Source organism: Nyctereutes procyonoides, unplaced genomic scaffold (assembly GCF_905146905.1).
Source record: "Nyctereutes procyonoides isolate TBG_1078 unplaced genomic scaffold, NYPRO_anot_genome, whole genome shotgun sequence".
NCBI classification, from domain to species: Eukaryota; Metazoa; Chordata; class Mammalia; order Carnivora; family Canidae; genus Nyctereutes; species Nyctereutes procyonoides.
In genome coordinates this window covers 9,696,378-9,721,751 of record NW_026575041.1, presented here as the reverse complement: position 1 = coordinate 9,721,751, position 25,374 = coordinate 9,696,378, and positions in this window count along the sequence as shown.

The following is a 25,374-nucleotide window of genomic DNA, read 5'->3' as shown; positions in this document are numbered from 1 at the left end:
TTTCTCTTTCCTACACCAATCTTAAAAATATAAACACCCCTTCCTTCACTTTGTGCATACTACATCTCCATGAATTAAGTCCTGGTGGTTACTCTCTCTAGATTAGTAATGACCTTGGTTGTTGTTTTCTGTCTTTCTAGCCCAAACTCCAGAACACATCTCCAAATTGGTGGGATCCTCACTATTGCAAGAAATGTTTCTTTCCTTATATGTAGACACCCAACTTTATAAGTTTACTTAGAGTCACTCAAAATCTGCGGGACTGACTTAACCTAACCAAAGCCATGAGAGAACTTGATGTCTATTTTTATTGGCCCTGTCAACTATTTTGCATCACCAACTCTCCTGAGTTATAAAAGCATAAACTTAAAAAAACTAAAAGCATAAACTTCTTTATATTCTTGCATCTAGTGTTTTGTTATCTTCAGTTTGTACAAACAAGCATGTAGCACTTTATTTGACACATTATAGGTTCTCAATAAAGGTTTGTTAAAGAAGTGAGTATATTACCCTACAGTATCAATAGATCTGATTGGTGGACCAAGGACCATGTCAGCTCTTCAGGACAAATGATTATAACTTGTGACTCTAGTAACCATAATAGCACTTGCTTCCTGACATTGATGGATTTGTGTGGTCTCCTATGACAAAAGTGATACTTTGACTTCTGAGGTTGGGATTTAAAAGGCATTGCAGCTTTCCTTTTGAACTCTTGGATTGCTTTGTGGGGGGAAGCTGGTTGATGGCCCTAAACACCCTCATGTAGCCACCAGAGAGGAATTGAAGCCTTCTGGCACTTGTACCAATTTGCCAGCCTTGTGTGTGAACCACCTTGAAAATGGGTTCCCCAGACCCAGTCAGGCTCTCCGATGATTGTCTGAGACATTCTCATTATTGTAACCTAATAGGAGATCCTGAGTCAGAACTTCCCAATCACATTGCTTTCAAATTTCTAACCTACAGAACCTGTGAGAAGTAATAAAGAGTTACTGTTTTAAATCGCTCAGTTTTTTAGATGATTTTTTTTGTGCAGAATTAATAACTAATACAATGATCTTATCTAAAAAGGTTGGATAGATCTCATCTGAAGTCTGTAGGCCCTATAACCCTTAGGTCAGAATACCAGTCTCTAAAAAACATGGGCAATATCATTAGATTCTTACTTTCCTATTAATTTCGCAATGAAATTAAATGGCTGCTGCAAATTACATGACAATATTTATGTCTTATTCAGGTTGGATACTCCATTTAGTTAGCTGTGATTTCTATATTACTTTAGACTGATCTATATATCTCTATCTACAGATTTATCTAGCTATAGATATCTCAGATTATATATCTTCTATATGATGACATAAAAATTATATGATACCAATTGCTATATATATATATATATATATATATATATACAGTTATATTTATGTATAAATATATACTTTATATGACCCTGACTATATTCTGGTACAATTATAGCCTTTTATACGTATTAATTAATTTAATCTTCATAAAATGGCTGTAAAATAGGTATACTTATTAATCCCTTTTTCAGATGAGGAAACAAGTTCAAATAAGCCAAGCTTATTTTGAACTTTTGGAAGGCTCCAAAGTCTATGCCTCACCGTTATGCTGTGCAAGCTTGCTGCCTATTTGGCTAGCAGTGAACAACATCACATTCTGCTACCACGTGCTGAAACCTGCTGCATACTAACCACCTTAATATCGGCTCATTTCTGGCATAATTCCCAGTGGGTTCCACATATTCTTTAGGTTATGAAACAGAATTTTGGAGCTAAAAGAGTATGATAATATAGGGATAGAAGAGAGAGCTGAATAGGACAAGTCAACAAGGCATCATTACTTAGAACATCTCCATTTTCCTCCTCTTTGCAACCAAGTGCACTTCCTTCTTTATTCCTTCTCCTCTCTCTATTGGAGAGTCCATGAAGAAAAACCTCATCTTCTTTTTAGACAGATGTGAGTCATTAATCACTCTTTTTTTTTTTAATTTTTTTTTTTATTTATTTATGATAGTCATACAGAGAGAGAGGCAGAGACAAGGCAGAGACATAGGCAGAGGGAGAAGCAGGCTCCATGCACCGGGAGCCCGACGTGGGATTCGATCCCGGGTCTCCAGGATCGCGCCCTGGGCCAAAGGCAGGCGCCAAACCGCTGCGCCACCCAGGGATCCCTTAATCACTCTTTTTAAGCTGATAAAATGATTTGATTTCATAATGTGGCCTCCCTACAAATTGGCTACCTGTTTCTAATGTCCAGAGTACTGAGCCAAAGAATCTATGGTATATTTTATAGTCAATGTTTTATATAATGATCATATAAAGAAATAAAGATTAAAACAGTAAGAACAACAGCAAGTCTGGTTTTACTTTATTTTGACTTTCCTATTTGCTGCATTTACCCTTCAGTAGTATTTATGAATTCATACCAAATTATCTGGGATATATTTGAATAGATTTGGTTTGGGACTAACTTAGTAATTATGCTTTTTGAACTTTTGAGTTGACCTTTATTGGAACATTCTTAAAAATAAAAACATAGATTGATTCAGATTTTTTTAAGTAAATTAGTCTCCTCCTCATTTTGTATCATCAATCTGACTGAGTTTTTTGGCCTTTAAAGCTTTACTTTAAGGATTTATTTATTTATTTGAGAGAGAGAGAGAGAGAGAGACACTGAGAGCAAGCAGGGGGAGGGGCAGAGGGAGAAGGTGAAAATCTTAAGTAGACTCTACACAGAACACAGAGTCTAACTTGAGGCTCGATCTTTCGACACAGAGATCATGACCTGAGCTGAAACCAAGAGTTGGACTCTTAACCAACTGCACCACCCAGGGGCCCTGGAGTATTATTTTTTCCGTAATTCTCCTCCTATACTTACAGCCTCTCTCATCCTCCACCTCATTAGATGCCTCTTATCTCTTTCAGAAGTCTTTTCTTTTGAAAAAAAAAAATGCTTTTCATTTTATAGCTGTTCACTCTGAACCAGAGACTACTTGTGCTCATTAGTGTCCCAGGTACCTGGAGCACAGATTCAGGGGTAGCAGTGTGTGTGCCACCTGTCAACCCACCTATCCTGGTTGACACCTCAAGTGTAATATTATATTGCTTTATGAATTGTTGAGAATCCACAGTTAGAGAATCACTGTATGATTATACTACATAAAATAGGCCAGTAATTTTAAAGTTGGCATAATAGCCTTTGAAGTTTTCCTGCTCAGGGTATCTAGATACAGTTTCATGGAATCTTTTGGGTGGAATTTAGAAGCACTTTTTTTTTCTTTTTAATTTTAATAGTAGAAGAGAACACAAATGGCACAGGACATAGAGTTTAAGGAGTAGGATATTAGATTTTATTTTATCTCCATATTTTCTCACTCTGTGACCTTGGGCATGTCTTGAATTTCTCATTGGTTAAGTTGCCCACAATACTAACTGATTTGTTTACTTTCCATGGTTTATGTGAGAAACAAATGAAGGAGACAGTTTATGAAGGTATTTTAAATATTAATAAATATTTATATATATATGTATTATCTTCAATAACAAAGCAGTGCATGCTTGACTATCCTATCTATCCATTTCCCCTCTCCTCATCATAATGGAAGGCAAGGGCTATATTTTATTTGTCCTTTTATCCTCTACACATCAATATCACTGGAGACCAGTAAGCCTATTATCAAATAATCAATAAATGTAAAATAGATTGTGACTGATTGCATTTTGTTTTTCCATGATGTGTGTGCAGAAAAGTGGATGATATCCAAATACAACTATAGTGTTTGGACATGCCTGGGGGTGGGAAGTGGACGTCATGAAGAAACAATATGTTATGTGGTTGCTGATAAATATTTAACGACCAGATTTCCAGTGAAGGTGGGAATGGAAGTTCTGATTTAGAATTTACTGGCTGGCTTATTTCCATAGAATAACTACCATTATTGATTTCAAGTTACCAAAGTGGCCTTACTGAAAGTGGAATTGGAAAGAGATTTGTAGTAGCACACCATTACATGGTATTTTCAGAATATAGAAGCAACAGATATAAGTAATTTCAAGTGTTTAGATAAGAATGAAATGAATGAATAAAAGTATAGAAATAGAGTTAAGAATTAATGACTTTTGAGTACTTATTTTTGTTTTTAACATTATTTAGCTATAAGCTTATAGAATTTATCTTTTAATGATGGTTGTATTTGTCAATATCTCTGAAAATATGACATTTGGCTCTCATGAGGTCATACAAGCTGGGTCTGCATACATATGACTATGTCCCTTTGAAATAGCTCTGGCACCACACTAAATCATTATTCACAGTTTACCATAGTTTAGAATTAAGTATTAGTGGGTTTCTGTACTGCAGACCAGGAATTTTCTTTATTGAAATATTATGAAGTGTTTATCAAGTAGATTTTAGGTCCTTACCCTTTTTTATTGCTCCTGTCAAGAATAAAAAATCCTTTATGAATTGTATACTATATTAAGAAATTTGGGATCCCTGGGTGTCTCAGCGGTTTAGTGCCTGCCTTTGGCCCAGGGTGTGATCCTGGCGTTCCAGGATCGAATCCCACATCGGGCTCCCTGTATGGAGCCTGCTCCTCCTTCTGCCTGTGTCTCTGCCTCTCTCCCTCTTTCTCTCTCTGTGTCTCTCATGAGTAAATAAAAAAAAATCTTAAAAAAAAAAGAATTGTACCACTTGATATATGCATGTAAACTAAATAGGTCATATTTTAGATCACTGTTACAACTAGTAGTTCTTACAAATAAAGAATAAAAATAAAGCTTATAAAAATTTTATTATTTTTATTGGAGTTCAATTTGCCAACATACAGTATAACACCCAGTACTCATTCCATCAAGTACCCCCCCCCAGTGCCCATCACCCAGTCACCCCAACCCCCCGCCCACCTCCCCTTCCACTACCCCTTGTTCGTTTCCCAGAGTTAGGAGTCATGTTCTGCATCCTCACAGATATTTCCCACTCATTTTCTCCCCTTTCCCCTTTAATCCCTTTCACTATTTTTTATATTCCCCGAATATGAATGAAACCATATAATGTTTGTCCTTCTCTGACTGACTTAGTTCACTCCGCAAAATACCCTTCAGTAACATCCACGTCAAAGCAAATGATGGGTATTCGTCAAAGCAAATGATGGGTATTCGTTGTTTCTAATGGCTGAGATAAAAATTTTAAAAAGGAATTACTATTGGTGGCAACAATTCCCAGCATAAAGTACATGGGGTTCTTTTTTAACTCTTTTAAATTTTATTTTATTCCTTCTATGGCCTTAACACAATACTCTTAACCCTATTTTAATTATAGAATAAATACCTGAAAATGACAATTCCTCGCCCCCATTCCTCCAAGAAGAGTTATCTATTCAAACCAAAGAAGATTCCTACCATCTACTATCATCTTTTTCCTTCAAATCTTTTACAGCTTTGTGATTTCCCATCTATTCTTCTTACCCTCTTGCCTAAATCAAGATAATGGTTTTTTCACTTTGGCCAAATCTGGACTAGGTTCTGGCTCCAAAGCCCTAAACTGTGAAAAGAAAGGCTGTTTGGAACACGACAGGCAAAAGCTATTTATTTTAAAAAGTATTGTGAATTTTATTTTAAAACTAAAAACAATATGTTTTTAAAGAAGAAAGGTGAAATTATAAACTTTTTAAAAAAGATTTTATTTATTTATTCATAGAAACACACACAGAGAGAAGCAGGTTTCCTGCGGGAAGATATGGGACTCAATCCCGGAGTCCCGGATCATGCCCTGGAGCTGAAGGCAGGTACTCAACCACTGAGCCTCCCAGGTGTCCCAAAAGTGAAATTATAAATAAGAATTTTATTTTAAAAAAATGTGTCAGAAATCTCACAGAGGAAGACATAGACATGGCCAAAAAGCACATGAGAAAATGCTCCGCATTACTTGCCATCGGGGAAATACAAATCAAAACCACAATGAGATACCACCTCATGCCAGTGAGAATGGGGAAAATTAACAAGGCAGGAAACAACAAATGTTGGAGAGGATGTGGAGAAAGGGAAACCCTCTTGCACTGTTAGGAATGTGGACTGGTGCAGCCACTCTGGAGAACTGTGTGGAGGTTCCTTAAAGAGTTAAAAATAGATCTGCCCTATGACCCAGAAATTGCACTGCTGGGGATTTACCCCAAAGATACAGATGCAGTGAACCCTGGGACACCTGCACCCCGATGTTTATAGCAGCAATGTCCACAGTAGCCAAACTGTGGAAGGAGCCTCGGTGTCCATTGAAAGATGAATGGATAAAGGAGATGTGGTTTATGTATACAATGGAATATTACTCAGCCATTAGAAACGACAAATACCCACCATTTGCTTCAACGTGGATGGAACTGGAGGGTATTATGCTGAGTGAAGTAAGTCAATCGGAGAAGGACAAACATTATGTGGTCTCATTCATTTGGGGAATATAAAAAATAGTGAAAGGGAATAAAGGGGAAAGGAGAAAAAATGAGTGGGAAATATCAGAAAGGGAGGCAGAACATGAGAGACTCCTAACTCTGGGAAATGAACAAGGGGTGGTAGAAAGGGAGGTGGGCGGAGGGTGTGGGTGACTGGGTGACGGGCATTGAGGGGGGCACTTGATGGGATGAGCATTGGCTGTTACGCTATATGTTGGCAAATTGAACTCCAATTAAAAAATAAAAAAAATTAAAAAAAACCTAGATTTGTACTTCCCAACCTCCGCATTTGGGACAAAATAAATTTCCATTGTTTCAGCCCTCAAAAAAAAAGTCATTATCTTTAACAAACAACAATTATATTTATAATAGGTAGAGGAAGGATTAATGGACAGAAAGAAAGAGAAAGAAGGAATAAATAGATGCAGAGCTGTGGATGGACATATAATGTTTACCATCTTATATATATAGTTTTTCCTTCTATTTCTTTTCATATAACATTATTCTATAATCACTTCCTCATATATTAATTATAAATATTCTTTTTTAGTTGTTTGGATACCACATCCTACAGATGTGTGATAGAACAATTGTCTTAACTTTGCTCTGCATAGGTTGCTTTCTAACATTTTGAGTTATAAATAGCAATATGTTAAATAAGTTTATATGTGGTGTGCCTGAGTGGCTCAGTTAGTTAAGCGTCTGACTCTTGATCTCAGCTCAGGTCTTGATCTCAGGAGCGCCAGTTCAAGTCTCATGTTAGGATCCACACTGGACATGGAGCCTACTTAAAAGAAATTATATGCTATTCTTTGCATTTATTTCTTTTTTTAAGACATAATTGGTATATCACATTATATTAGTTTTAGGTGTACAACATAATGATTCAATACATGTATATGTTGTGAAGTGATCTCCACATTAAGTGTAGTTAACAACATCCATCACCACACAGTTACAATTTTTTTCTTGTGATGAAAACTTTTAGTATCTCTCTCTTAGCAACTTGCAAATACACAATATAGTATTAATCAACTGTATTCATCTTTGATTATTTCCTTAGGTTGATTCCAGAGTATGGAGCTTCTGGGTCATAGACAATGGATATTCTAAAATTGTTATTATGTATACTGTGAAATTTTGAGAAAATATTTTACATCTAGTGAAAAAGGCTGACCTTGGTAGTGAAAAAGGCTGACTCATGCTTCCCTGCATCCATGTCTACACCAGAAAACTATGGCATTGATATCAAGCCATCAAATCATGTTTGTGAGTAATAAAGCAGAAGTGTTCACGTGATATATCAAGAGCTCACAGCTTGTGAGAAAAAAAGATCAGGTTTTTGTTTGTTTGTTTGTTTAAGCCAGAGCCTAACTCAGGCTTGAACTCATGATCCTGAGATCAACACCTGAGTTGAGATCAAGAGTCAGATGCTTAACCAACTGAGCCTCCCAGGCACCTCTAGATCAGGTTTTAAACCGTGCATTTCACACATACTAACTATGAATGTGTTCAAGTTGTTTATTGTGTATGCGTTTATCTCACCATCTATAAGGAATATGTTAGAATTACCTTCAGTAGTGTTGTAAGGATTATAAATAATGTATGTAAAGTGAGTTGACAATGTTGATTCTGAGTAGATGGCATTTATTTATTTATTCATTCATTCATTCATCCCTTCATTTGTTTATTTATTTATTTGATGGTAGTTATTTATAAAGTCCAGGAATAATTTCGGGAAATATTTCCATAAACTGAATTGGATTTCAGCCAAAGAATACAGCTCTTCTCAGCATGTAAAATCAGCTCTTTAATGACCTTACATGGCCAAAACCTGGATTTCACCCCTCAGGTTAACTCTAAACCTGCTTTTATGAGTGAGATGCAACCCCTTCATAATTATAGCATTATCTCTCCCACCATGAAAATTCATTAGTGCATCTGCCTTGTTTTTTTCAGGGATTAGTAGGGAAATATTGTGATTCTCATTGGAAAAGATGAAAACAATCTTCATAGTAAAAAACACATGATGAAATTAAAAGTAATTGCTTTGCCTATAATTTTTAACACAGGTAATTTTTAATCACTTAAATATACAAATATGTATTTAAATATATTTTTGAAACTATGTATATTTACTTATGATTACCTAAGTGTTTCTAATACTTATGAATCAGGATTTAAACAAAAGATGTGTTTTAGATTCTTTTATGTGAAGAGCTAACTCTTGGCAAGCATTTGCAATAAAATTCTTTTTATGATATTTAAATTTTAAAGCAACTAATTTATTCTGGTATATATCCTTTTGTCCATATAGGGATTGGTCTCTTTATTCCCATGGCAGCAGCTGTTCTATTCTGGGTCTTTGCAATTTCTTAATTAAATTAAAATTAAAGGAGTTTTAATAGTGATCATCAGAATTTCAACATATATAGAAAATGCATGCATTCGTCAGATCATCATTGCTCCAGAAATTCCTTTCTTTACCCATTGATGGTACCTGCTTATTTTTCCATGTTTATCCTCCACTGTCACTGGAGTATCCTTTCTGTTCTCAAATTTGATTAAAATAGTCTGCTTCTCAAGAATCCTCACTGGCTCCCTATTAGCCTCCTGTACATTTTCACATGTCAGTGATGATCCTTTATTTACCTTTAAACTTTGTTTTTGCGGGTAGGAAAAGGGAAATAACATTTTTGAGGCCCTAGTATTTTGCAGAGAATGTGCTATGCATTTTGCACAATTTTTTTCTTTTGTATTTTTAGTCCTCATAACAATCCTGTATTTTAAAAATAAACAGAGCTTAAGAGATAATAAGTAACTTTGTCCAAGGAAAAAAGCTATAAATGGCAAAGCTAGAATTATTTAAACCAATGTCTACCTCACTTCAAGTCTTTTGCTTTTTCTACTATCCCAGTGGAAGAGTAATTGGGCAGGGATCCTTAAAACACCAAAAATGCATGTGTGTAGGAGTAGAATGAAATCAATCTAAATGGTAAATTGAATTAATCATGTTGTATAGCTATAATGTTGACTTTAACAAATTAATGAAGTATGACAATGGCCAATGAATACTATGTTAGAAAAACACTGTTATAAATGTATATTAGGAATGATAGAAAATGATGCAGTTATGGGAATAGTAATTTTGGGAGAAAAAACACTAAAGGCACGAGAGAGCAGGGAAACACATCTTATCTTGAGCTTGAAAAAGAACCATTGAGAAAGAATACTTGGGAAGGCACTTTTAGCCAACACAAATGGCTCTCTGAAGGCAGCCTGAGTCTGTAAAGGGATTGAGAACTAAAGATGCTGACAACATAAAATGTAGTTCAAGATAACAGGCTCCATTAACTTGATATGCTCTTTAATTTAAGTACAAGTAACTAAGAATGAACCTTCTGAGAACAGAAAACTATAAAATGTTAGCACGCCTATTCTGATGGTTATCTGTCACTTAAAAATATCTCTTTTAATTTAAGATTTTTTTGAGATTTTTCTTCTCAAATCATTTTTTATGCCCGAGGACTGTTATTTATAGTAAGGTTTTTAAATGAGTTTTTTGAGTCATACAGCATATCATTGTTGCAGTGTAAAATGTAGATGTAAAGCAGAAGAATTAATGGTTATTCTTCTTTCCTTTTAACAGCCATATAATGAGCACCACCAGTTTTATGCTGGGCTAACTCTGTGAGACTCATAACGATGAATAATGAAGCAGCTATTCATATAAGGGCTAAGATGAGCAGGGAAGGCAAGCACAAATGCATACGATGTCAACACTTGTTACAAAATGCATTTCATGAGTGATATTGAGAATTGAAGAGTCTAAGGGAGGGAAAGATCAATTTGATTTTTTTGAATATCAAGGAAGACATCATGAGGTCCATAGATTAAATACAGTATTTGTGGACAAGTAAGGCAGAAGACCCAAATCCAAGGTGTTCTCTTGCTTTTTATAGCTTACTTGACTATTCTTTTTTCTACCAGATTTAAAACTTTTGCCTTATGAAGAGATTGCATATCTAAGCAAAAAAGGTGAAAAAAAGATTTAGAAGAAATCATAGAAAATCTTTATCTTTATATTAGAATAGGAAAAGATTTATTAAATAGTACCCTAAGAGTTTTAGAATCTTAACCTTATCCTTTGTCTTTATTAACCAGCAAGAGAGTGAAAGACAAAACAGAAGATAGGAAGATATTTGTGGTGATATTATGTGTGGAAAATGATATTTGAAATATATTTTAGAAATCTCAGAATTGAATAAGGAAAATAATACACTGAAAAATAGGTGAAAGACTTATCACATCACAAGATAGGATGCCTCATATACTTACAAAAAGTTTTACCTTCATTGATTATTGGAGAAATGCAAAATAAAACCATGATATGATTTTACCAGAGGAGCTGAAATGAAGAATGAATTTTCCAAATGATGAGGAGGATGTGGAGGAACTAGAACTCTCATGTACTTACTCTTAGTAAAAGTATAAACTGGCAAAACAACTTTGGGAGCTGCTCAACAGTTTTCAATAAAGTTATGTATAAACTTACCCTGTGACTTCAGCAAATCTTTGCTCTAGTCATATAACTGTATTTTTTATTGCTGCTATAACAAGGTACTATAAATATAGTGGCTTAAAACAACACAAATTTATTATCTTACAATTCTTTAGATCAAAAATCCAAAGGAGTTTCCATGGGAAATAATAAAGATATCTTATTCCTTTTGGACTCTAGGTTAGTATGCCTTCCCATGCCACTCATATCTTCTAGAAATGTGCTGCATTCTTATAGCTCATTGCTGCTTCCTTCATTTTTAAAGCCAGCAATGTTGGATTCTTTCATCCTTTTTCCCTTATCATATCTCTCTCTATCTCTCTCTGTCCCTATCATTCTCTCTGTAACTTTCTCTCCTTTTCTCTCTCTGTCTCTATATCTTTCTCGGTCTCTCCCTCACCATAGCCAGGAAAGTTTCTCTGTTTTTAAGGACCTATGTGATTACACTGGGCCCACTTGAATAACAAACCAAGGACAATTACCCCATCTCAAAGCCCTTAACTTAATCACATCTGCTAAATCCCATTAGTCATGTAACATATTAACAGATTTGGGGAATTGGAAAGTGGATATAAAGTTTTAAAACAGGCAGAATTAATCAATATATTAGGAATCATGATAGGTGGTATCTTGGGGTTGATGTAATTTATGATTAGAATAAAACATGAGTGGGGCAACTTTCTGGGATGATGATGGAACTCATATATATATATTTTTTAAAGATTTTATTTATTTATTCATGAGAGACACAGAGAGAAAGAGAGAGGCAGAGACACAGGTAGAGGGAGGAGTAGGCTCCATGCAGGGAGCCCAATGTGGGAATCGATCCTGGGATTCCAGGATCACGCCCCGAACCAAAGACAGGCTGAACCTGTCTGAACTGCTGAACCACCCAGGCAGGCGTCCCTATTTTTTTTTTTTTTTTAAGATTTTATTTATTTCTTTGAAAGAGAGTGAGAAAGCATCCATGAACAGGGAGAGGGGCAGAGGGAGAAGGAGAGAAAATCTCAAGCAGACTCCATATAAGCATGGAATCCAAGGCAGGGCTCAATCTCAGGACCTTGAGATCATGACCTGAGCCAAATCATAAGTTGAACACTTAACTGACTGAGCCACCCAGGAGGCCCAGAACTGTTGTATTTCTTCACCTAGGCAATGCATAACTTTTAGTTTGTGAAATTGTGAATGTTATACTTAGATATTATATTAAAAATATGTTGCACTAACTTCACAGAACTGTAGATAAAATAATCAAATGCTGTAACAGTACTGGGAATTCTCTTATTGGAGTTATTAACAGATGTTTCACTACATTTTTTTCTGTTCTCACATAGCCAATAAGAGAAATATTATCAGCACCATTTAACAAATGATGAGGCTAAGAAACAGAAGTGTTTAAGTGGCATAACTAATAAAGATTAGCACCTTGACTCAAACCAGTGCTTGTACTTCAAGTCCATGAGTTTCCTTCCATGATACTGGGATTAGGATAATTTATCAGATCTGCAGAATTCTTGGGAAGTTGCTGGAATGTGGACACTCAAGAGTAAGCACCACAGGGTCTGGTCATATTATGTGGAAATAAAAATGCTAAGAAAATTCTAAATCATAAAACAGGTGTCATTAGATATAGCATCTAGGGAAAAAAAAATTATGCACTGAGTTAATCTGCTCTTTTAAGAACCTTTCCTCCATTCTCCAGATTTGATCAGCCAGCCCTACTTCTAGTCAAAGAAGTCACGTACCATTGTAGACCAAAGGTTCCTTATCCAGTTCTCATTTGGTAAGGAAATGTTTGAACTGTGTTTCTCTTTCATTTTCTAATAGTGGAAAACTTTGACAGAATTTTTGACAGTCATTACTTTCTGAATCAGGAATCTGTGACCTGCATGGTACCACATGGACCTCTCTTTAAGGTTTCTCACATGTGGTTTACCCCCAGAGCTATGTGGTGATAAGAGGGAACTAGAGCAAGAACAAGAGACAGAGAGAGCATAACTTGAAAGGGACATACCACCCCTTCTGCCCTTTTCTCTTGACCACACGATAAACTCTAGTACATTGTAGGAAAGGATTATACAAAAGTGTGTATACCGAGAGGACAGGATCATTGGAGACCCACTTGGAGGCTCATTAATCATTAGTATGGATATAATATTTATTTATTTATTTATTTATTTATTTATTTATTTATTTATTTATTTATTTATTTATTTAAAGAAATTATAGCTTAAACAAATATTTAAGTACTGCAAAGCATTAGCAGGCACTATAGGGTAGTATTAAAAAATAAAGCATTTGGATCTCCAAGATACACAGTACTACGCAGAATTGTGTGGTAAAGAAGCCAGTATACTGACATAATTTGCTTCCCAAACTGACTGTTTTTCTGGAACACAACTAAGAATTTATATAAAATAGGTCATGCATGTAAAGTTATCAATACTTATTTTGTTTGCAGGAATGATCCATCATTAACAGCAGACAGGATCACACTCACAACACATTACAGTTTTTTCCCTTTGTATTCCTGTCCTTTTCCAAGCCTATTGACCTTGACCTTAAACTCCGAGTGACAACATATCCTACTTTTGCTCTTAACCTGATCTTAAAGGATTCCTTCAAACTTACAATGTTACTGTGCTGCTTGTTTTAATTCTTACAAGAGACTGACAAAGATTTTTGCTATTTTTCTGAATATCTTCACATGATTTTTTTGGGAGATCCAGAAAAAAATGTATAAATTTACTGAGAAATACTGAGAAGGAATTCCTTCATAGAAATGCTACTCTCTAGTGGGTTTTGAGTAAAGTCCAAACACAGAACAGCTAGTTAAATTTTAATTTCAAATTAAAAAAAATTGAGTATAATTATATACCATGCAATATTTGGGACATGGTTATGCTAAAAGATTATTATTGTTTATATGAGAATATAAACATATTGTTTATATGAGAATCAAATTTAACCAGCATCCTGTATTTTTATTTGCTTAATCTGACAAACCTACCAGACTAGCATTATGTGACAGTGTAATTCACCTGGGCAGCAGTTTCTTGCCAAACCTCAGAACCTATATTCTGTTGTTTCATTGTCTTTAGGTTTCAGATTCATTCTTACTTAGTTGTGTTTCCAGATAGCTTACCATTTGGAATAGGGTATTTTCTCTGAGTACCATCTTAACTTGCCTGGGTTCCCAAGTTCTTTTTCTTTTCAGTTTCTTTCAACAAGAGCTGGTTCCTTCTGTGACTCTAGGCACTCCATCCAGAATATATTGATTAGGAGACATTATCCAGAACTATAGCCAAACTCTGCCTCAGCAAAACTGTCCATTATTGCAACTGTTGAATTAATTAAAACTGTCCCCTAGATGGCATTATACCTGAATGGGATACAGTGGAGTGGCCCATTAGAAGTGAAAGAGTTTGTTTTTTTTTTTTTTCCCTGTCTATAATTCTAAATTTTTTTTTAATTTATTTATTTATGATAGTCACAGAGAGAGAGAGAGAGAGAGAGAGAGAGGCAGAGACACAGGCAGAGGGAGAAGCAGGCCCCATGCACTGGGAGCCCGATGTGGGATTCGATCCCAGGTCTCCAGGATCGCGCCCTGGGCCAAAGGCAGGCGCCAAACCGCTGCGCCACCCAGGGATCCCTCCCTGTCTATAATTCTAGATGTTGATTCCCTGATTGTGCTGAAATCTAAAAGATCAGCCTGAGTACTTTGAGTTTAGGAAAGAAAACCAGCATGCTTCTCACCACAGCTGTAGTCAAGGAGAGGAAGCAGCATCCCATCTCAAAGATAATGCCAGAGTTCATGTGATCCCAAACAAGTCTTCAAAGGAAAAATGCTTAGGCAAGAATGGCTTGCAGAAGTACAGATTCCATTTTGGGAATGGCGGGGACCTGCTTGGGAGCAAGACCTGCTAGGAATAGAAAAGGAAAACTAACAGCATTTAGATAATTGCACTTCAGTGAGCAAAAGACCTCTGCAGGGCCTTTATATGTCAACAGCAGGGTATGTGCATGGGGAGAAAAGGTCCATTTTGGGAGACACTGGTCAGTATACAAAGCTCATATTCATTACCTTTCCATTGCTGTTTCTCAGTCCTTACAGGCCCTGGACATAAGGGATGTATCTGGAACAATATTTCCATATTGTTATTGATAGTAACATACAGAAAAGTGTAGTATCTATAGCCAGATTGCAAAGGTCTAACCTCAGCAATCTCATTTGCTGTCTGTGTCATCTCGGGAAATCCACTTAATTCCTCAGCCTAAATTGCCACATCTGATTGACGTTAGGGTTGAATGGATTGCATAGAAAAGTGTTTGGAATATGAGGACTATATACATATTAGCTGCTATTAATATTATTAATTGGTGTTATTTGGTCAAGACGGACTTCTCTCAACATACCCCTGTGTAGTAAGAAAATGGGCAAAGTAGAAGAGAACTAATTCCTCTTGAGTGAAGCAACATTCTAAGAGCTTTCCTTACAACATATTGAAGCTACATGGCCATCAAGAAAGATTGATACTATCAATGGCCATTTGGTGGATAAAAAAAAAAATGAGGCTTAGGAAGGGAAAGCAACTGATAAAGCTTACACAGCAACAAAGTGATGGCTCAGAATGTAAATACTTCTCTGTCATTTTTGAAGGCTTCTGTTCATTTCACACAGTAAGAAGAATTTTCATAAAGCATGTGTTTTAACTCTTTCTTGACCTTGAAAAGCAGGTGATTAACTTCATTTGAAGAAATTGACCCCAAACATATGTCCTTTCTGTCTTTCAGTGTTAGGAGTATATATTTCTTGGTGCTGGTTCTAAAGAAACAGGTTGGTTAAATAACTATTCAGAAACCATTGACAGGAGTAGAAGGCAGGTAGGGAGATTCAGAATTTCAATAGCCATGGTTGCCTCCTCCTTCTTAGCTCTAGGGATTTTAAAGGTATAAAAATGAGGTAGACCATACCACAGTAGAGTCCACAAGCTGTCTTTGTTACTAACAGCTTTATTTCACAAAAAAAACATTTGGAACTTCCTGTTTTCACATGGACCCAAGCTTTGCTTTATACACATACCACATAGATATTCAAGATATTGTTAAATGAAAAGATTATATGAAACACTGAAATTGGTACTAGAGAGAGCTTTAAGATAGGGATATAATCTCTAGAAAGACATATTTTGTCTCCTATTAATGGAATCACATTAAATGCCTAAGGCAGAAAGCAATGTGAAGAGTTGTTTAAATTTTCTTTCCTTTTATGAAGACAATTCCAGTGCTTTGTTTTAAATAGGTAATTACATATTCTAAGTCAGAATCACTTACATCTTTGTTCTTCATTTCATAGCTTATAAATGAAATAAATTTAGGACAGAAGATGAGACTCTAATCAAGCTCTTATGAGCTTCCCCTCCTACTACCAGTACTACTACTGGTATTGTTTCTACTACTGCTACTGATGCTACCACTACTGATGTTAACATTATAGTGTTCCTCAACATTATAGAGTTGTTAACACATGCTGACATTCTGTTGGGCACTTTACTTAGCTGATGTATTTCATTGAACCCAAAAAAGTTCTATAGGTGAAGAAGTTGAAGTGAATTGATCGTTAGAAAAATCAAGATTATTCTCCTAGTAAAATAGTTTATCTCTTGGCTCTCTGGGAGTTGAATTTTGACTCTGCCAAATTATCTAAAAATTACTTTGGGCCGTTTGACCCCATTCTGGGCCTCAATCCCCTCCTCTATTAAATGCAAATAATAGGGTCTGCTACATTGGAAATGCTGTTAGGATAATGAAGGAGTTATTAAAGAGAAAACACTTTGAACCAAGAACAAATGCTACCTTATTATTACTTAATATGATCTGCCTTAGGTCACAAAGCTTTGTGTGACATAATTAAGCAAAAGCAATTATCCCACAAAAGTTGAACAGATGAAGCCTGATTATAGTATGCTAGGTCTGAAAATATTACAGCCAGTATATCTAAAATAAATACTTAATCAGAGCAGAAATCTTATTGCTTCTTGAATGGGAGTGAGAAACTCGGCCAGTCCCAGAGACCTGTAGTAGTTGGAGTGAAGTTTCTGGAAGGGCACCTCCTCATTGGAGGGAGCCTGAATACTTGCTTGGCAGAGGCACTACATGATGCCAAAGCCATCACTAATGAAGGTGTCTCCAACACTACCCACATGTTTGCATTTAATAAGTGCAAGAGGATTTTACTTGTTTGCGTATCTGATCAAAGCAGAAAACCTTACCATATAAATAATATTTAACCTTATTGAAATTAAGAATTATATAGAAGAGTACATAATTTTGTAAGAGTTCCTTCTTTAGGAGGAATTTCTCTTAGTAACAATTGCATCCATGAACATAAGTATTTTGATTTGTGTTTATGGATGTGCCTAGTGTGTACATCTACCTGCTATGTGCATATGTGTACATTTATCTATGTGTATGTGTATGTTTGCAGGTATGCCTTACACATTTGCTAATTAATAGTCCTTTACATAAATGCATTAGATTTTTGGTAACTGACTTTTTCATAACTACATGTTCACGATGCACATTTGCAGTTTCAAACATAATTTATGTTAAATATATTTTCTTAACCATTTTTACATTTTTATATTTACAAGAATAATTACAATTTGGTTTATTTATGAGGGAATTGAGGTTTAGGGATTTTAAGTAATTTACTGCAGGTCACACCCCTGTAGGTCCATGTGGAACTAAATCCTATAACTTTTCATTTGTGCTATATCTAGCTTACTTTTTTCATACCTTGCTATTACATTTTAAGTTAAAAAAAATAAACATCTCTCTCTCACTTTCCTTCTCTTAATTAGTGAAGTAATTAGGTTTTCCTATAGGATAATAGACATTATTATCACACTCTTGCTATATATATATATATATATATATATATATATATATACACACACACACATATATATATAAATATGTATATAAAACCATACACAATTTATCATACTTTGTTTTCAAGCAAAGCTGAAATAACTTAGATTTAGATAAATTCAGTAGCATTTATCAAGCATCTATAATATAACATGTAGTCAGGATATACTCTTGAGGATAAGAATCTCACTATCTTATACTTAAGATAATTGTAATAGTAAAGCCAATTTCGATATGATAGATCAGGGAATGGCTCTTTTATGACTTTTGCCATGATGATTTTAGGGGACTGTATTCATCTGATATGTTTTCTCACAGAAGAATGGCATCCCCCTCCCTTTTAATATAAACTCCATGGAGAAGATAATTTAGATTAGACATCAAAAAACCCATCATTTTGCCCCTAATATTACATACTATGTATAACTCCAAAGGTGCTTATTATATGGTTCTGAATGAGTGTAAATTATCTAACATTTTAAAATGCCAAACTCTGCATTCTAACATATTAACATTGAGCTAATAGATTCATTTTAGAGTGTGTAAGTTCTTTATTCTACAGAAAAGTCAACTCATAACAAGTTACGTGAAATTAATTTACCAAAATCACAAATTGAAAGAGTCATCAAAGTATAGTAATATATGAAAATGTGATCCCACTGTCAATGAAGAGCTAATAATGAAATTATAAACACTATATAATGTAATTTGACTCAACATAATTTAAGTGAACATTATTAATATCTTTATTATTAATAATTAATATTACTATTTTTATTGAAGTTCGATTTGCCAACATATAGTATAACACTCAGTACTCATTCCATCAAGTGCCCCCCCAGTGCCCGTCACCCAGTCACCCCATCCCCCTGCCCACCTCCCCTTCCACTACCCCTTGTTCATTTCCCAGAGTTAGGAATCTCTCATGTTTTGTCACCATCTGATTTTTCCCACTCGTTTTCTCTCCTTTCCCCTATAATCCCTTTCACTATTTTTTATATTCCCTGTATGAGTGAAACCATATAATGATTGTCCTTCTCCGATTGACTTACTTCACTCAGCATAATACCGTCCAGTTCCATACACGTTGAAGCAAATGGTGGGTATTCGTCGTTTCTAATGGCTGAGTAAAATTCCATTGTATACATAGACCACATCTTCTTTATCCAATCATCTTTCGATGGACACCGAGGCTCCTTCTACAGTTTGGCTACTGTGGACATTGCTGCTATAAACATTGGGGTGCAGGTGTCTCGGCTTTTCACTGCATCTGTATCTTTGGGATAAATCCCCAGTAGTGCAATTGGTGGGCTGTAGGGTAGCTCTATTTGTCACTCTTTGAGGAACCACCACACAGTTTTCCAGAGTGGCTGCATCAGTTCACATTCCCACCAACAGTGCAAGAGGGTTCCCCCTTCTCCACGTCCTCTCCAACATTTGCTGTTTCCTGTCTTGTTAATTTCCCACATCCTCACTGGTGTGAGGTGGTATCTCTTTGTGGTTTTGATTTGTATTTCCCTAATGGCAAGTGATGTGGAGCATTTTCTCATGTGCTTGTTGGCCATGTCTATGTCTTCCTCTGTGAAATTTCTGTTCATTGTCTTCTTTGGTGAAATTTCTTGCCCATTTTATGATGGGATTGTTTGTTTCTTTGCTGTCGAGTTTAATAAGTTCTTTATAGATCTTGGATACTAGCCCTTTATCTCATAGGTCTTTGCAAATATCTTCTCCCATTCTATAGATTGTCTTTTAGTTTTGTTGACTGTTTCTTTTGCTGTGCAGAAGCTTTTATCTTGATGAAGTCTCAATAGTTCATTTTTGCTTTTGTTTCCCTTGCCTTCCTAGATGTATCTCGAAAGAAGTTGCTGTGGCCAAGTTCAAAAAGGGTGTTGCCCGTGTTCTCCTCTGGGATTTTGATGGATTCTTGTCTCACATTGAGACCTTTCATCCATTTTGAGTTTATCTTTGTGTATGGTGCAAGAGAGTGGTCTAGTTTCATTCTTCTGCATTTGGCTGTCCACTTTTCCCAGCACCATTTATTGAAGAGACTGTCCTTTTTCCAGTGGATAGTCTTTCTTGCTTTGTCAAATATTAGTTGACCATAGAGTTGAGGGTCCATTCCTGGATTTTCTATTCTGTTCCATTGATCTATGTGTCTGTTTTTGTGCCAGTACCACACTGTCTTGATGACCACAACTTTGTAGTACAACTTGAAATCCGGTATTGAGATGCCCCCGAATCTGGTGTTCTTTTTCAATATTCCCCTGGCTATTAGGGGTCCTTTCTGATTCCACACAAATCTTAAGATTATTTGTTCCAACTCTAGGAACTTTTGGTAGTGTACATAATTGTCATTCAGGTTCACACGAGGGCTTTTGTGCTTAAGAAACCTTTAAACATTCATGGGTGCTCACACACACACTTCATAGTATGCAACTGTAGATACAGGACAGGGTACCCACAGTAAAAAGTCTTTTTTTTAGAAAGGAATGAAGACGAAAACCATAGCAGTCACTGGTTCACACCATTGATGGAATCTTATTGACATTTTGTGAAAAACTCTGCATTTGAAAAAGTCCTTTAAGTAGAAACTGGATCTGTTTTCTGAGGTAATTCCATTGTCATTGTTCTGCACAACTCCTGCTCTGAATTGGAAAGTTCTTTTTTGTTCAATATCCTCATTGGAGATCTGAAGTGGGTTTTGCAAAGTACTCTCTGGGCTGCTTACTTGTCAGTGACGATTAGGAGTTCTGAGGACTGATTATCAGTCATGAACTTTTGGGACAATATGAATTCCCTTGAAAATTTTTTAGACTGTTAGTCCTTTTTCTTCTATAACTATCATGTTAACATACAGTCAACACCACCAAATTTCTTTCCTAAACATAGAACTCATATCTGTACATTTCTTTGCTGCTTCCTCAATTCCGTGTTCCCCCTTTTCTGATTCTCTCTCTCTCCCTCTCTCCTTTCTGTCTTATTCTTAATCTGGTTTTTGTCAAAGGCTTTACTTAATTTAGAATTATTAATTATAATTAATTATAATTAATTATAATTATTTAGAATTATTAATAGACTTCTATTCCTTAAAATATTTGTTCATCTCATTTTCTCCTATACTAAATCCAGAAACAATGAACTTTTCTAACTCTGCAACTACCCAAATTTTCTGGATTCTCTCTTTCCTTCCATTTATCCTCTCAAAGCAAATAATTCTTAGCAGAGCTCATCCTTTTTGTTTAAAGTCTTAACACGGGAAATAACTTCTAATACACACTAATATTTCTTCTTTTTTCACTGCTCTCCCCTTGAACTACAGACTTCTAAGCACTTGGTCTGCCTTTCAAGTTATTACAAGCAAGAGCTTCACCAACTATTTTATCATCAAATTAAATGGATCTCTATTATTCTAGGCTCTAATTGATATTTTCTTGTCACCTTCAAATGCCATAGTTTATATTTTTGTTACAGCAACATCCCATTCCAAGGTACTAATTCTTCCATTATTTAGCATAGGATATTCTACAATAATAGGTAGACTCAAAAGTTGTAGTGGCTTAAACAACAGCCTGAGGTGGATGTTTCTGATCTGTAAGCAGTTGTCTTCTTTGCAAAGACCTGTTTTCTTCTGGCTTCATGATCTTCTATGGTCTTGTTATCATTACATCCAGCTGACAGGGGAAGGAGCATGGAGGCATGTAGAGAGCATGTACATCTCTTGTAAAGCTTGGCCTCAGAATGATAGATAATATTTCATGTTCATATCAGCCACATCACACTGCAAAAGAAGCTATGAAATATAATCTAAATGTGTGTGAGGAAAAAAAACAAATGAATGTTTGTAAACATTTATGCCTGCTATAAGGTCTGTGTGACAGATTCCCCATGGTTAAAATAATGTGACTGCTAAAAATAAAATTATTTTATGTATTATTTAAACTTATTTTTTTTCCTATAGGAGGATAAAGAGGGTGAATAACTGATAGAGAATGGTTATGTGCTCATCTTATTATGTTTTTTTTTTTTTTTTTTTTTTTTTTTTTTTTTTACCATTTGGATAAATTGTAGGCTCCTTTAAGAATGGACTCAGGGTCTTACATTTTGAGTCTTTATAGTGCCCTAAGCATAAACATGACAGCATAACGGTACTAAATAAATCATTGTTTTTCTGTTCACTATTGAATGCTCTAGAGCAGAGTTTAGCAATTTTTTTTTTTAATATGGCCAGACAGTAAACAATTTAGGCCTTTCTAGCCACATAGTCTCTATTGCAACTATGCAAATTTGTTTTAGTGTAAAAGCAGCATAGACAATAAATAAATGAATAAATGTGTCTGTCTTCCAAAAAATACTTTATTTATAAAAATAGGCAGGGATGCCTGGGTGGCTCAGGGGCTGAGCATCTGCCTTTGGCTCAGGGCGTGATCTCAGAGTCCCGGGATCAAGACCTGCATCGGGCTTCGTGCATGTGCTCCCTCTGCCTGTATCTCTGCCTCTCTCTCTGTGTCTCTCATGAATAAATAAATAAAACATTTTTAAAAAAACAGACAGCAGGCAGGAGGACCCTAGAGGTAATTATCATTTTGCTCTTACCAGTTGCTTGATACAGGGCAACTTGCTTAGATTCTCTGAGTCTCTGAATTCTAATGTAAAGTGGAGAAAGCTATTGCCTATAGGTAGTTTTAAATATGTGATAATGTGAGAATTGCCAGTCACAGAGCCTTGAACAGAGGAGCTTCTCATTCAGTAGACACATATCATCATCACATTTATTCCATGTCAAATGTTTATAAGTGAGAAAGTTAATTTTGAATGTCTTCCTAGTCTTTTGATAGTATAAAGAACATTGGAGGACTGAAACTATTATTTTTCCTTTTATTTCTCACCATGAGTTTGATAACGGATGCTCAATAAATATTTAACTAAGGACTTGAAGATGAGTGTTTCTGTGTTGTCACATACTAATCACATGAGGACCCATAACATTGCTCTGGAACAGTGATTCTTAACCTTTCTGATTTTATATTCCTCCCATTACTACATCAAAGAACGAGGATCTCAACATGATAGAAATAAAAGGACACTTTATTCTGAGAAATATATAGAGATGTTTATAGACCTTGTGTTGTTTCATTTATCATTGATGGTAAATTTTAAGGACAGGATTACTGCTTTTGTATTGATGGGAACCAGTTTTACAGCTCTGGCTTTAAAATAAAATGATTCTGTTCAGTTTTGAAATGTATATAGTTTCGTAATGATATAGATGAGAAAGAAAGATATTGCCATGGTAACTGTGGAACCCAAAGATAATAATAATTTTTAAATTGAAGTCATATTATTGTCAGATTAGGTTGGCAGGAGAAATCTACCATACTGGATAAAGGATATAACAAGTGAAGGATGGTGGATTGTTAAGAATTCTTTTGAAAAACTTCAGCCCATTAAGACATTTTCTTGTTCCTTCAGGGTGAGGCTTGTAGTTGGTTAATCACAACTCTGTAGAGAAGCTGAGAGAAAAAAAAATTCCATATTCCTTCCTAGATTTGAAATTCATGTGATGGCTCCATATAAGTACTTAGTGTGATTGGAATTTTTAACTTGGAGTAAAGAATACTCCCTTTTAAATGTATGAAAAAAATGATTGTTACAGTTAATTTTTTTCAGATGTGATTTAATCAGTATTTGAAGTACCACCATATTCCAAAAGCAGTGGTGAGTAATTAGGGCATCAAGTGAATGAGATTATTTATATATTTGAGATTCTAATGTACTAGTGAAACAAACAAGTAGGTGCATTTAATACAATGCTACCAGCTATAGAGATGGAGACAAAGTATTATTAGCAAAAGAACAAACACTAAGTTCAAATCAGGTATTCAAAGGTTGATGTGTGAAGTGAGTCCCAAAGATTGAAGATATCTTCCTCCAAAAATTAAGATGGGAAGGTAATTCAGAAAAGGAAATTCCAGGAAGACATATAGAACAAAACCCACTGATGTTTCTTATGTATTGCTTCACCTTTCCTTGAATTTGCACATTGTTTTTCTTCGTTTGTAAATACCTTTGTTGCCTCTTCTCTACCTGTTAAAAATCATTATTCTTCAAAAATCAACTCAGATATCTTCTATTTCTGAAAGTTTCTCTATCTTTCATAAACATACTGAATCAACCTTCCCTTTGTTCAACAAATGTTATGCTTCTGTTATAACTCGACATCACTCTGTTTGGCAAATATTTTTTCACTTGCTTTTTTTTTTCCTCCTTAAATTAGAGGCATCTTATGGACAAGCATCACTGTTGGCAAAGAGTTGATGATCAAATCTTTGTTAGTTGTATAAATAAACAAATATTTTCTTATTCTCTTTTGAATAGTCTCTTATCTCCAACTAGATCATTGGCTTCTTAGTGGAAGACATAATTTCCAATTATCTAATGTCTAGTTTTTGCATCACCTAAGGAATTTAATATATCATTATATAGGTCAGTGCATATCTGTTATAAATATTAAATTGATTACTTCTTGATTTGATTATTTTCATTGTGTAGAATCACATGTCAATCAAGCGGCACTATTATTCCTTTTCTTTCATCACATTATTTAAAACAATGGCTATCTAAAATAGATTTAAAACATTATCAAGGTACTATTTTAAAAATCCAGTGCATCCTTTTATTTGTTAAAGTGACATTGTAGTTAGTCATTTCTTATTTGTGAGCAATTATAACTTTATGGCAACCAGAATAGTATTAAATTCTGTCTCTCACATTTTTTCTTGCTTCTACCCAGAAATTAAAAGCTGTGAAACTATTTAGGTCCAGACCAGTAAGAAAGTCTTAGAAAAAGGTATGTGTATGTTTATATATACATACACTCCCTTTTAAGGTATGAAAAAATGATTGTTATAGTTAATTTTTGTAAACATAAAGTTAATATTAAAATATAAACATCACCTACTTAGACCTTTCATATCTGAGAATTTACAAATACCTCTCCACCTACAGCATTTACAAACCACCTCATTTATAGGATTCACACAGATCATTTTATTTGAATGTACCAAGACTCTTGTGGGTTAAGTGTAGCATTTATGTTTTAACTCCAATTTTAAAGATTATAAAAAGGAAAGAGAAGTGATTTGCCCAAGGCCACACAGGTAATAAATGGTGGTATCAGCTTTAGAACCAAGCTCTTCCTAAACATTTCTCATTCTGTGTGAATTATTACTATAGTTAACATCTGGAAGAATGGTTTACAGAATTCAAAATAATATCCTGGAATCTTGTCAATTACTTAAAGATTATTACCTGGAGAAGGAACATTATATACTGAGAGAACAATAGGTAAAAATTCAGATGGTGAGAATTAAGGCCCTGGCACAAACATTAGTGATGCTTCTAACCAGGTGGAAGTCACTTG